At 44.0% G+C, this 13,498-nt stretch overlaps 1 protein-coding gene across 1 annotated transcript in view; it reads left to right on the top strand.

The window, feature by feature from the left end:
- The first annotated feature begins 10,168 nt into the window (after positions 1–10,168).
- The window catches only part of LOC144128534 (para-nitrobenzyl esterase-like), a 47,482-nt gene continuing 44,152 nt past the window's right edge, over positions 10,169–13,498 (top strand). The window contains exon 1 of the mRNA XM_077661987.1: positions 10,169–10,367. The gene's annotated coding sequence lies outside the window, so the exon portion shown is untranslated. The remainder of the gene's footprint in view (positions 10,368–13,498) is intronic.

Raw genomic sequence — 13,498 nt, 5'->3', positions numbered from 1 at the left:
GCTGTTTCAATTACCAGACATTCTGGTACCTTTCGTGAGCACGCGCCAAATTTTCAATGCAGAAAATGGAAATCTAGAGCTGTCACCAGCACATCAAGAGACTCATTGTGAAAACTGATTGCACTATAGAACAGGCGGTGGTTGGCAGGTTCTTCGTCTATTATTGTACGTCAGGTTACCCGAGTCTCGAAACGACTGCAGCGAGCCAATTGTGAAAAGTCCTTAAAGTTGCCGAAAAAAATAGAATGTTTCTAGCTCGTTGTAAACCTTCGATTAAATATTTCTTGAATCGGAGACAGTACATAGACTGTAGAGGCAAAATAACTATCGAACAAATTAAAGCATATCACTGATTCCCGCGAACACTGAGTTTGCCCAGTGGGAATGAGCCAGAAGAAAATAAGCGTCAAATTGCATCAAAGAAATGCTCATTGTTGCTCGCCGACCCATAAACTCGCGTGCCCTGGCCAGCTGCACCCAGCATAACAACGAATGAATGAAAAGTTTCATCATTAGACGAAACAGCTTGCACGGGTGCGTAAAAAGGAGTAAATATGTCTCTGTCAGGGCCCTTCATACTTGAAGGTTTTCAGTGCCACTGCTATTGTGGCAACAATGGCGGTGTCTGAGCGCGGAATACACATCGCCGTAGAAGGGGTGGAGAGACGCGTTCGCGTGATGGAGCACAGGACCAGCCACTGCGCGTGATAGCATGAAAAAGAAACATATTCACATCCCGCCCCGGGCCATTTCAGAACTTTCGGCGAACGCCAAAAGTTTGCACTGAGAGCGTACGAGTGGCACATCTAGCGCTCGGCAGGCGACGGACCGCACAAAGACTCCTCGTTTGAATGGAGAAGCGAGACACGAGGCTGTGGTGCTTGTAGTCCTGGCAGCTCATTCTGGAGGAAAAATAATTGGATGCACGAATGTAATTTTCTTTTGTGCCCCCTATTGAGGCTCGGAATGAAGCGCATGGTTCATTCTAGGGCTCGCGTCATGTGCTATTCTATTGTGGCGCAAGCGAGGTCCAAATAATGCTGGAAAAGAAAGACGGCTTTCGTTCACTTCGTAATAACTAATAGTACGTGGTGTTAGAAACTTATGATCACGGTTTGTGGCCTGACTTGAGGCTGGCCAGTTTCGTGTGCAGGGGAGCTTGTAAAATGTTGTGAAGAGAAATCTGTTCTCTTTGTAGACGATGCTACGCTGCTTTGGGGGCAGAGCTATGGAAGCAGAGGAGAACTACGGTTTTAATTTATGCTTGAAACCATTTCTTTTTTTAGGTACTCGTCTGATTATTAAACTGGAAGGCTGAATTATATTTCTGGCCATGAGAAATGACTTGGAGCCATATGATGTTACCTTGGTTCGGATTACAGAGTAAAAAAAAATAAACAGAAAACTCAATTAACAGTTTTCAGGCTAATGAACTGTAGCAGAAATCAAGCCAAGTGTACTGCACTAAAGACGGAGATTAAAAGAACGTTAGCTAATCGGCCAGAAAGGAGAAATTCTCACGCAGATAACATGTGCTAAGCGATTTTCTAACAGCAAAAAAAAAACTCAAGTCGATCTAGTCGTAGCTGAAAAATGTGCTTAAAAGTTCGAAAATTATGTGAAAAACAATCGTTACAAAGCTCCTGTCGGAAAAAAACGGATAGTACGTTTGGCCTTAGCTAGGTGTGAAGAGTTGGACAGATGCAGATGAAATGCGATAACATTCGCTTCAGTATCTACTGCCGCACGTCATTTCTTCTCTTCAACAATTTCAGCCGCCTGTTTTAGCCGTCTTATGTTTTGCTGTGCCATCCTGATTCATTTTTATTTTTGGTGAGCCATTCTTATTCCGGTCCATCCGTGCTCTCTCCTACAAGTGGAGAGGAAGATTTGCCTCTCTGTGGGCTGCCATGTGGCAGGTTAAAAGGTGAAAATATCCTATGCCCCACCTGCCACATTTGGGAGTTGAAGGCTTCAACCGGATATAACGGCTTTTTTACTAATTAACAATATTGTGCAAGCTCAAGGCCGCACATAAAAAAATTCCCCTGGCCCGCCCTCTCCCTCTGTTTGCAGAACTGCTGGTGAGAGTGGTGTCAACGGTCTTTGATTTCAAGTAATGTCTTATTCACCTTCAACAAATAAATATGTATCGATGATGATTCAGATTCGGTTGGTAGTTTTAATGAACGTAGCCATGAGACTTATTGCAGTTTTAGGCAGAATTTTTTATACTGTGACGTTTGGGAACGTTCAAGTAAGAAACAATGCATGCCCACACGCCTGATGGTGGATGCCATTCATCTCTACGCTCAAGAAACATTAAGTGAACTAGCGGCGCGCCACACGAGCAGTTCTCCTATCGTGTGGTACCGACCTCCTTGGCGTCCTTGCGCGCTGGGAAGAGGTCTTGCTTCGAAGGTTACGCCTCCGTGTCGCCCTCATCCCAGCGGTAACCTGCTCGCTGCCAGCACAGTGCCATGTCTCTTTCTGCGACTCTTGCCGCTTCTGCTCTGCACCTGTCTCTGAGGCTGTAGGCCTGCCCCTCTGTGCGCTGCCCGGCAGAAACACCTGCTCCGGTGGAGACCACCCCCAGGTCCACCGCCGAATGTAGAAATCTAGTGTAGTATTGTGAGTTTCAGTTCAGGTCCCCAGTTTGGGATTGTACTGTCTTGTATGTGAACTTGAGATCGGTTTGGCGTCACGGCACTTGACCCGAGCCTATAAAAAAGTGATGTCACGGTGAATAAAGGGTCTTCTTCGGAGTTCCATCACATCGGCTGCGTCCGCCTGTATTTCCCGGGGCGACCCATGCCCCAACACTACAACTGGGTCTCTGGGCCGCACCACGGGAAATTACTAGACTTCTTTCGAGAGGCCGGCGTGTGTCTGAATATGTAAATAATACTTAATGCCAAGGGGTACGCTCTCGCAATAAAGAAACAAAAACTCACGACCGGAAGAAATTACGAACACAAGCTGATGTCAAAACGGGCGATCGGAAAAGCTTCTTGACTATTAACAATAATTTTTATTTTTTCCACGCTACGTTCGAGTTCTTTTCAGCGTATCCAGGCTTGCTACCAAAAAACAGTATTTTACTCTGAATTTAACTGCTCGTAAAATGTTGTTTGCATGCACAGTTTGAAGCGGTGTAGATGGGAAGATTTACAAGAACGTAATGAAACATTTTTCGGCTATGATCAATTAGCATAAGTGTTGCTTTTTCTACGTTGTTTTCCTCGAGACACATGACTCCTAATGCCTTTTCGAGTACTAAGCAGAAAATCACTAAATGTTTTGTTCTGTAGGGTAACTGATTTGCCTTTTTTTTGTTGCCTCTATCTGTGCCAATGCGTATCTTGTCAAGGGAAAAAAATAAATGCTCGCGGGATGCTTCCACTATTGGTTCATTCTTTTCCTCACGCCAGCCCGCCATCAGCCTAAGCATTCTTACAATAAGTGCTCAGCGGCACTCTTACCCTGTTGACATCGCTGTTCATGTGTGCCGCGACTAAACATAACGCTCTGGTACAGACATCAGCATGCATTCAGCCTACCAAAAAAGTTGGGCTCTAAAAACAGAGCATGTCTCGATGTCTCGTTAGTATACGACCCGCCCTAAGCCTCGCATTCAGGCCGCTGCATGGTTGGAGGGAGCAACCATGAAGGTGTCGCTTACTTAAACGTTGTTTTCAAAGGAGAAAAAGAGAAAAAATTGTTCCACATTCCTTGAAAGGTCCCATTTCGTCCAAAGTGCCCATATGCGGCGTACTCAAAGGTCATTTTCCTCGTAGCTAACGAGAGCTCTAGACGCGGCTCGTGTGATGGCGATTCATTCCCGCAAACAGCTTTCCTTACCTCGTAAAGAGGGCTTACTCGTTTTGGCGAAACAACATTCCATTCAACGGCGCCCTTCGGGATCAAGCAATGGGGGAAAGAAGACTTTAATTCAGAAGCGGATAAAATAAAAATGTGCATCTGCAGCGGAACAAGCTTCGCATTCGCGCGAAGGCTGTGAAAGAGAAAGAACGCACGCTGAGTAATTTTCACAGGAGAGCTATCTTAGAACGCTTATTGTTAAGACACTGGCGTGGCACTCTCTCTTTACTAACTGCAACAAGATTATACCGCTAGCAATTGAGGATTAGCTAGGCGTTGTTAGATTGCAATTATTTTGGGTTGAAAATTGTGCCCTCTATGTTTGAGGGTAAGTGCATTATGCACAAATATATATCTTATGAAGGCTAGGCAGCCAACGGACCGACTGAGAGAGAGATTGCGCTTGCTAACAAACGTATTTTCATAGCTGAAACAACAGTCAACTAAAGCTAAACCTGCGCTCGAGCAAGACTTACATTCAGTACAACTAGTTATAGAAAAGTTTGACTAAGCTAGGACAAGAATGACCTCAAAGGGAGATTGTTATTCCACAAGAGTGCGAGTTCTTTTTTTTTTTTGCCTGCGAACTCCAAAAGTGCATTCTCGTGATTGTTTGCTTGTCTGCGCTAGAACAACCCACTTTATGCTTTTCCGTAGTTAAGACACCAGATTTTTGTATAGCTTTCTGAGTTTTTACAAGGACTAAATATACTTGCCCTTTTAATTGCTGCGATATATGACGCCGAGGTCTTCGTGTCATCAAAACCTGCACCTAGAAGCACCGTTATCTTTGCTCCTGCAAGAGCGTCTAGTAAAAATAAGACGTAAAACAGTAGCAAAGTGGCGTCTCGTTTCATTGAGATTGATGAGAATAGGTAACTGGAGCGCGGCAAATCCAGGGAAGCACCTAAATGCAGCCGTCTTGCTACTTATGACGAAATATGAAGCTTTTAATAACCGTTAGTCTTCATTTGGAGAAACGCAAGACGGCACATTCTGCATGGAAACAGCCGTAATGTACAGGGACACAATTCTACTGTTATATAGGAGAAAGCTTCCATTACGAAAGCTGATTCCTCCCCTCAGACAGAAAAAAAGTTTTTGCCCGTTTTGGCACGCGTTCGTATGGAATATTATACTTCACGAGATTCGCACTAAAGGTCTTCATTCAGACCTTGTTGTTTATTATGGACTCCTTCTGAATAACTAAAAAAACAAGAGTGCTTACTGCCAACACTGCACAGGAGGCTCGTTCTGTACTTTAGGGCACATCTCGTAAATTATTCACCGCCAAAAGCATGCATGTATTTATGCATGTCAAGACTGTTTTGATACTAAGATCTAGCGACTGCATTCGGATATTTATTGATGCTTTAAATGAAAATGTGTAGCTTCACAGAAAGCAAAAATCGAAGTCCCCAATGCTGATTTTCAGAGAAGGCTTATGGCACGCCTTTGAAAACAGCGTGAAAACGGCAAAACACGTAGTGGGTGCAGGGCTGGAAAGGATTAAAAGAGGAAAAGAAAAAAAGAAAAGGCAGACCGCAAATCACGGGAACCAGAAGGGCATGGCACTGTCCCAAAGTACCGAAAAGGCCGAGCTTGCTGGGGGCGACGCATGCATGGCAACCCCACAGGGCTGACTGTTGCTGATACTATTGTCCTAGGGTTCGGTTTTATACGAGCCGGTGGTGTTTTTTATGTGCGGTCATGAGCACAGCGTGGGACCTAATTTGCGAACTAAAGGTAGGAAAAAGACAAACTAATCTGGATCGTTTAAACACAGGCACATGCTTCACAACCGGGACTAGCGATCGCACTCTCGAAAAATAAACTGTTTTTTTTTAAATGCCATCCCCTCCCACTGGCCACAAAGTATTGCTTCATCTTTACCTGGTCAGTTTAACGGAAAACGCGACTGAAAATTAGGGCCGAGAGAGTGCAATGGCTGAAATTCCGTCTGCATAGTGTTAACTAACTTGTGACCGTTCATCCGTTCTCGAGGCCATCTTGGATGTTTGCAAATCGTTGTTGCGGACATATTAGGTGTACTTTTCGGCACAGTGCTTTTACAGATGGCCATAAACAGTGAATCACTGTCATCATCATCGTCATCGTCATCACTACTTTCCAGCTACACTGGAGCCCACGCAGTTATAGGTGTACTATCTAAAGAAGAGCGAGGTTCCGGGCTAGTTGGTAATGCATTTAGACGAAGAAACAGCGCAATGAATCACGGACACACGAAGATACGACACACACGAGCGCCACATAGCGGGATGAAACACGGACACACGAAGATACGACACACACGAGCGCCACACTAGCGACACGCGCAGCGCTCGTGTGTGTCGTTTCTTCGTGTGTCCGTGTTTCATCGGGCTGTTTCTTCGTTTAAACTTTCTAAAGACCTCTGAAGAAGCCTTCGTGATGTGGATATGGGAAGAAGTATTTATAAGAATCGTACCGTGCAGCTCACGGGCCTTGGAGGACTCCCCCACACGTGAAACGTTAGAGACGACGGTGTCATGATGGCAGCGTGATGCGGAATGAATTTCTTAGCTGTCAGAAAATTTAGGCAACATTTCTTTAAATTCAACACGACTGACCTCTTTTGGGATGACTCATACCGAGAAATATATGACAAGCGCATTTTACGAAAGAAAAGTGTCTATAATTGGAGTTTTCCAGTAGTCTTGAGATTTCACTATAACGATTAATATATACGGCAAACTCCACTCGGCAGGCTTGCATTTTTTATTAACGTTTGTGCTATCAACTGTAATGCTCCCATTATTTTTTTGTGCTACTCTCATACTCCTGCCACGCGAAAAGCTTTAATTCTCATTGAGTCAAGGAACATCAAACTGAATGGTAATCGCCCTGTACCACACTGCGGTTATCAATGGTTACTGAATTCGATGCACATCGACTCACTGCGGGTTTAGGAATGGCCATTGGAATCTCAAGAGCACTCAACGGTCATTTAGGAATGTTTCGCATTCATTATTTACAGAGAAAAACAAGGCACAAAAGCTCGAAATAATGAATTATTTAATTGATTGAATGACAAACATTTTAAACGACATTCGCCATTTCACAAGAAAAGGCTTATTCTGTATTCAAAATGAGAGCACCGTAGAACCTGTGGTAATCAGATCATGGTTCAGATGAAAAAAAAAACGCGGCTATTTTTCCTGTGCTGTGTCGTAGTGGTCCGCTTCGTTTCTGTCCTTTTCGCATCTTCGAGCACTTTGCGACAACCGAGGCCAGGAAGAGCAGATTAAATGCTGCACCCATAGTAGCTATGAACACGACAAACACGGTCACGGTCACCGGCAGCTTTGCCGACGAAAAGTGAATGCTTATTAAACGAAATGCGCATTGCTGCCGACCACTCCCCCCCCCCCCTTTCACCCCCCCCCCCCCCCCCCCTATCGCTGTCTCTGGATTGTGTCCAACTGTGAACTATTTGAACAGCTTTTCTGAATGTTTGAATTAAATTAAAAATAGCACTCAATGTTGCTTATGTTGCTACCCCTAGCGGTACCTGTCAGATCAATGCTTACTATTTGCACAATGATCATTGAAATTCGCCGTGAGGCAACGGCGCAACTGGGTGCCCCTCGAAAATTTCGATAGCCATTGACTCAATGGGCATTGAGATTGGCTGCGTGGCAGGGGTATTAATTACTCGAAGCAAGCGATAGACAAACTTTAACAGGAAGATTTTGCAACGCAACAGAAGAACGGACCACCACCTTCAAGAATAAAAAAACAGCATATTCCAATATTCCACAGCTGCCTAAAAATTATAATTAGAATCTTGCACCTCAATGCGCTGGTCGAATTAACTGAGCGATGTGCGTAACGCGCAGTCAGCTTCTTCATACTCTACAAACCAAACAGAACGGTGAAGCCACCCATTTATTTCTCGTAAACAGTGTGCCAGCTTTCCTCCTAACATCAGCTATCAGCAACTTCAAAACCTTCATCCGGGAGTGACGCAGGCTCGAAACGGAGATGAAGCCGCCTGTAAAAACCTTAAAATTCAAAACCGATGCGTCCGATGAACACGATACAAAAAAAAAATAATTTGTTAAGCAATTAACTTAGCCACACTGGAGGCAGCCATGGCAGAAATCTGGTCTCTACATTGTTGGAGACACTCAAAAAATAATTGAAGACCACTCAGATATAGGCGGTCTGCGTTTCACAAAGGCGCTTCGCGGACATTTCAATTAGGAACAAATACATAAATATCTGCAAATATCGCCATTATTTGTGAATAGAGTCCTCCAAAGAATTTTAAATAAAAGGTATTAACAGGTTTGATTGTTAAAAAATACTATGCCTTTAATGCGGCACTGCGCCCACGGAGTACGATTGTGAAATTCGAAAATGCTTCGAAGGAGCATTTGCCGGCAGAATAAGCAAGGCTAACCCCACCTGTAGCATTCAACACCTCAACTCAAGTCAATTGCGAATGCGAGGACTTCTTTTCCGAAGCAGGCCGAAAGGCAAGCACTCGCAGGCCCTAGCTCCTCAGGAACACAGCGCTGTTTATAGGAACGAGCCGCGCGCAGAATCGTGCCTTTTCAAACTCACTTCAAACTCACGCCACCTATGCACGAACTAACACGACAGCGCTAATAATAAGTATGTTTCAGAGTTTTAAACCCTAAATAGTCACACCAAAAGAGTTAAAAAAATTTCTTATTTCTATTGGAAGCATGCGCGTGTATGTTGCGGAAGTGCTCATGTTTTTCCTTATTGTGAGAAGTAGATTTTGTTGCGTGCTGTGCTTATTGTGGACACCTCTGCTTGATATTCATCTCATTATTGTTGAGAGACAAGCATTCGCTTTAATTTTGGACTTCCTGCAATTAAGTGACACCCCCTGTCACGCATAGTGTTGGCAATGTTACGTGTGCGCTGTAAAGTGGTGTGGATGATTTATTCAGTTAAAGTAATGTAAATGGATTGCAGTCGTTACACAGTTTCTCTAAATAACTTGCTGTGAAAAAAATTATGTTCTTGTGTTACTGCCCTGTCATACCCTGCTGGCTGCGTATAAGTAGTTTGAAAACTAAATTTCACTTACATTTAAGGGCAACACTGCAAATTTACAGCCAGGTTTGAGCTGAGACAAGATACATAAAAATATCGCATGCGTTCGGTAGATCTCTCCAAGCAGTTATGGCAACAGGTTATGAGAGAGGCTACGGACATGACACCAGTCATACTTTTAAGTTTCGACTTTCTTATGTGTGATATAAATCACAGATCGCAATATATACGTATTTGCCTGGTCCTCACATAACAGTCTTCTGCGATACTTCATTGAATAGATGTCTTGGAAATTGACCTTTTATTTTTGCTCAAGCGATAAAATCAACTATGCAGTTTACTGCGATTGTTAAAAAAATTGTTACTGTTACCAACAAGCGTCAGGTTTCAAACAACAATGTTTTGGACGACATTTACTTTTTTCTAACCTTATTAAACCGTAGCTCTGTTTACACAACACAACAATGTAAAATAGCACAGAAGCACCTAATGAACTGGATTTTTCAAAGTTTGGGGTGATTAATTAAATTCGCCGTTCCTTTAAGACTGCAGCATTAGTACTTCGCCTACACACTAATCTGAAAGAACTCTGAAAAAATCGATAACAAATTTGGAAAGGTTCAATTAATCATAGTCTTGTAAACGAGGTGAATGTTTATTACCACACTTTTAGAACTTAGCCGAACACCTTGCTCATTTCGTTATGAACACGGAGTCGTTAACGGGGTGTTAATAACAAAAAAATAACATAACATTAACAAAAATGGTGTGCCTCGGCATCGCAGCTTTGAGATTCATCGGCCTATTAACAGCCACAAGGGATTTTCACGTTACGAGGTTTTCTTATTTTTTACGTTCTGTACGTAGGTGCTTTAAACGAAGAGGCGCTTCGCTCGTTAAATCGGCACTTCACTCCTACCTCCTCTTCCTTGTATGCACGTTCTTCCCTACTTTCACCCAGTCCTTCTCTTTCGAAGCCCCATCGCTGCCCTTGGGGCGCCGTCTTACCGGAGTCTCGGCAGATGGCAGCAGGCATCGGGCTCAGCCCTCATTCGGCTTCCGATTGGTGGCTGAGCTGCCGGGCACCACAGTTTGGTCTGTAAACTCCCGCACCCCCTCTCTTCCCTCAGTTCCCAATCGAGCGCCTCCTGACGCTCCCTTTTCTCCTTTCTCTTTCTTCTCGTGATCCCCCCTTTTCCCGCGCATCCTTCGACGTTGCCTCGTTGGCGAGATGCTGGGGAGCGCCAGTCAGCCGGCGTCGCGCTTGCATCCCGGATCTGCGGCCTTGCACTCTGCACTGCCGTGGGACACCGCGCTGGTGGCCGTGCGGAGTTTGAAAGCATCGCCTCTCTCTTCTTCTCGCTCTCTGTTTGCGATCTGTGGGGTGCTTCAAAGCGGACCGTGTCGTGAGCAAGGTAAGCGTTGGTTGTCTTCAGCATTAGTTTAATGCTAGAAAACGCACCAAGTAGTGATTTAATATGAGCCGAGGAACGTAAAGTGATCGTTCTCACAATGTCTACTAGCCGCCGCGATGGCTCAGTGCTTATGGTGTTCGTCTGCTGACCCGAATGAGGCGGGTTCGATCCCTGGCGTGGCGTTCGCATTTTGGTGGAGGCTAAATGCTAGAGGCCCGTGTACTGCACGATGTCAGTGCACGTTAACAAATCCCAGGGAGTCCAATAATCGGGACCTCTCAACTTCGGCGTCCCTGATAGCCTGAGGCGCCTTGTGACGTGAATCCTTATAGCCCCACCAAACCAATCACAATACCTATTGAGAGTTTTCATAACATTATCTTATGTTTGCGCGTCTGTCAAGTAAGCCAGCATCCTGATATTTATTTCTCAAGATTGGCGTCAAATGTTTGTCGTATTAAGGCAAAACAAGCATGTGACTTGCTGCTTATTCTGGCACGAATCAATGCCTGGTATCAGTTCCTCCTGCTAAGTGAACAAAATGATGCAACTGCAAATACAGCACTGGTATCCTCTTAGTGTGCGGTATAATGAGGTAGAGGAGAGATTGACTGAGCAGAAATTCATAAAGTTTGCGCGTACTGGGCTGTGTTCGGCTTCAAAGTTCAGGTGGATACACGCATTTAGGTTCTGTCTGTTTTCCAATCATCTCAACATTGTACGTCCACAGTGAGCTCCGTGTCCCGGAACCTCCTTGAAATGCCTTCCTTTTTGTTGTGTTCTTCGTCAGGGCTATACCACAATGTTCCACATAATGGCGCATCCCAGCCGATGGAGTTCAAGTGGTATCCTGGCTGGCAAGGGAGTACCGTTTCACGTGTTTAAACTCATACGGCGTTTAGAAAATTGCAAAAAAAAATACATTTCTAATTTTAATATGAAAATCAAAATATATTCATTATTGTATTTGCAGTTTATGAGTATTAAAATCATTGGAATGAGTTATTGTCCGCAGAAATTTATTCGCCAGGTTTAACTGACTCGTGGGGCAGAAATAGAATCAAGCTCTCATGCGGATGACTCTGTGCACGATACCTGTTTTCCCAACTAAAGAAAAAACTTTTCTGAGGACAATTACAACGCCGTTCTATGTGCTAATTTGGGCGGATAATTCAGAAATTAGTCTTCATTAACCAAAGGCGCACCAACAGTGAGGGCAGAGCAGCCCGCCGCTGAGAATCAACTCCTAGGGCTTTAGCCTGGGACAGCAAAGACGGGCTTTTTGTCCGATTAGGACAGTGAACCAGCGGCACGTCCTGCTATTAGTTGCCGTGACAGGCTATTTGTGGTCAGCGCGCGAGTTGCATTAGCTAATGGGGATTGGGCAGAGCAAGAACCGCAGACTCTCTTTCTCTGTCTCCAAGCGTAAGCTGTGCAGCCGAGGCCTGGATAACGTCTTATAGCCTAGCAATTTCCTTCGTCTTTCCGCCGAACATGGTTCGCCCATTCCTGCGCTGTTTGTAAAGCTCATTGGCCTGATGATAACAGTGTAGTCGATTCGTATTGTTTGGTGCTGTACTCTCCAGCAGCGGAAGATCTCAAGGAGGATAGAGATTTAAGAAAATAAGCACTCGATTCCTTACAAATCTCAAAGAGAATGAAACAGTCACAGGCCAGTATGAATCCATGAGATATGAATCGTTATTGCCGTGGCACCAGTTGGGAATTCCTTAAGCCCGAGCCCTTTTAAGGTTTTCTTTTTGCTCTGCTCGACGTTCAATAAAAAATGCCTTTATCTGCGCTTTCGCGGATTAGAATTTATCGCTTAATATGTAAGTGCATGAAGAGTCATTGTTTGACGGGAAAATAATTTAGGTGAAAATTTACACTTCCAAAGTTCAGGGCACTGAACTTCAGCTCCAAAATTTATTGGTTACGCAAGTGCATAATACCTGATTAGGGAGCAGAATTTGAAAAATACTTGAGTATTCGAGTTAACGCTTCGGGGTGACGTTCTGAGCAGAACTGAAATTTTCAATCGATGGCGCGCAAATCAGGAATGCGAAATATTGTTTTGAAACCTGTTTATTAGATTAGGAAGCCTAGCTCTAAGTACACAATGCACGAATATAATTTTTTTAATACTTGTGAACCTTGTACTTTCGTTAGAAATGTTTGGTGGAGAAAATAGTGGCGTCAAAATTTTTCGGTACATAGTCGGATGCCAATAATGGTGAAGATAAGCACGAGGTTTCCTACGACGGTACGTGGCGTTTTTTCCTACAGCTTGGCTGCTTTGGGCACACAGGTGCTTTTCACTTATTAATCTAATCCTAGCCCAAGTATTAATGAGAAACAAAACAGAGACGATGACACAGGTTGCACAGCAAATCTTTCGATCAGTTGACAGAAGCCCGAACTCTCCAAAGTGTTCCACAATCGAAACTGATTATTGACATTGAGCTCCTAATTATTGATTTCAAGTCCAAAAACAATCCTTTAGGTTGTATCACTGAATGGCACTGCTCGACAACTCCTAGGATGAGCAGCGTTTATCAGCTCACGTACCTTAGCAGAGTGAAGAAGCATTGAAATCTGTTAACCACCGAAAATGTGCATTAACCTAGAGAATGAGACTGGACCGCTGTAAATGAACTTACATTTTCACTTGTGAACATCGCGAAGGTCAATTTCTCAATGTAGAGATTAATGTCAACAGCACTTTAATTGCCTGGACGCTTGTGCATGACTGAGCTCAGTCATTCAGCTGATTGAAGAAGTAAATCGCCGCACGAATTACAATAAAATAATAGCATTATGCATTGAACTAGGGCAAGCGGAATGCTTTATCCGCTGCAGACCAGTGAAAAGTTTAAATCAGGCATTTTTTTAACGAAAAAATAAAAAGAAATTGCGCAATTTCGCAAAAAAAACTTTTCTTTTGGACGATTCTTCAAGGATATTAACATCGCTGGCGGAATTCGAGAGGCACAGCGCAAATAACTTTTCATGTGCGTTAATAGAGACTCCGCTTGCAGCAGATAAGCTGTGGCATGGCAATATTCATTCAGCATGCGCGGGTAGGTGCCAGAGGTTCAATCTAGACATTCTTTCTGCAGGCGTTTTTATTT

The sequence above is a fragment of the Amblyomma americanum genome, chromosome 4 (assembly GCF_052857255.1).
Source record: "Amblyomma americanum isolate KBUSLIRL-KWMA chromosome 4, ASM5285725v1, whole genome shotgun sequence".
NCBI lineage: Eukaryota > Metazoa > Arthropoda > Arachnida > Ixodida > Ixodidae > Amblyomma > Amblyomma americanum.
Note: the sequence above shows the minus strand (reverse complement) of the source record. Positions and strands in the feature narration are given on the sequence as shown.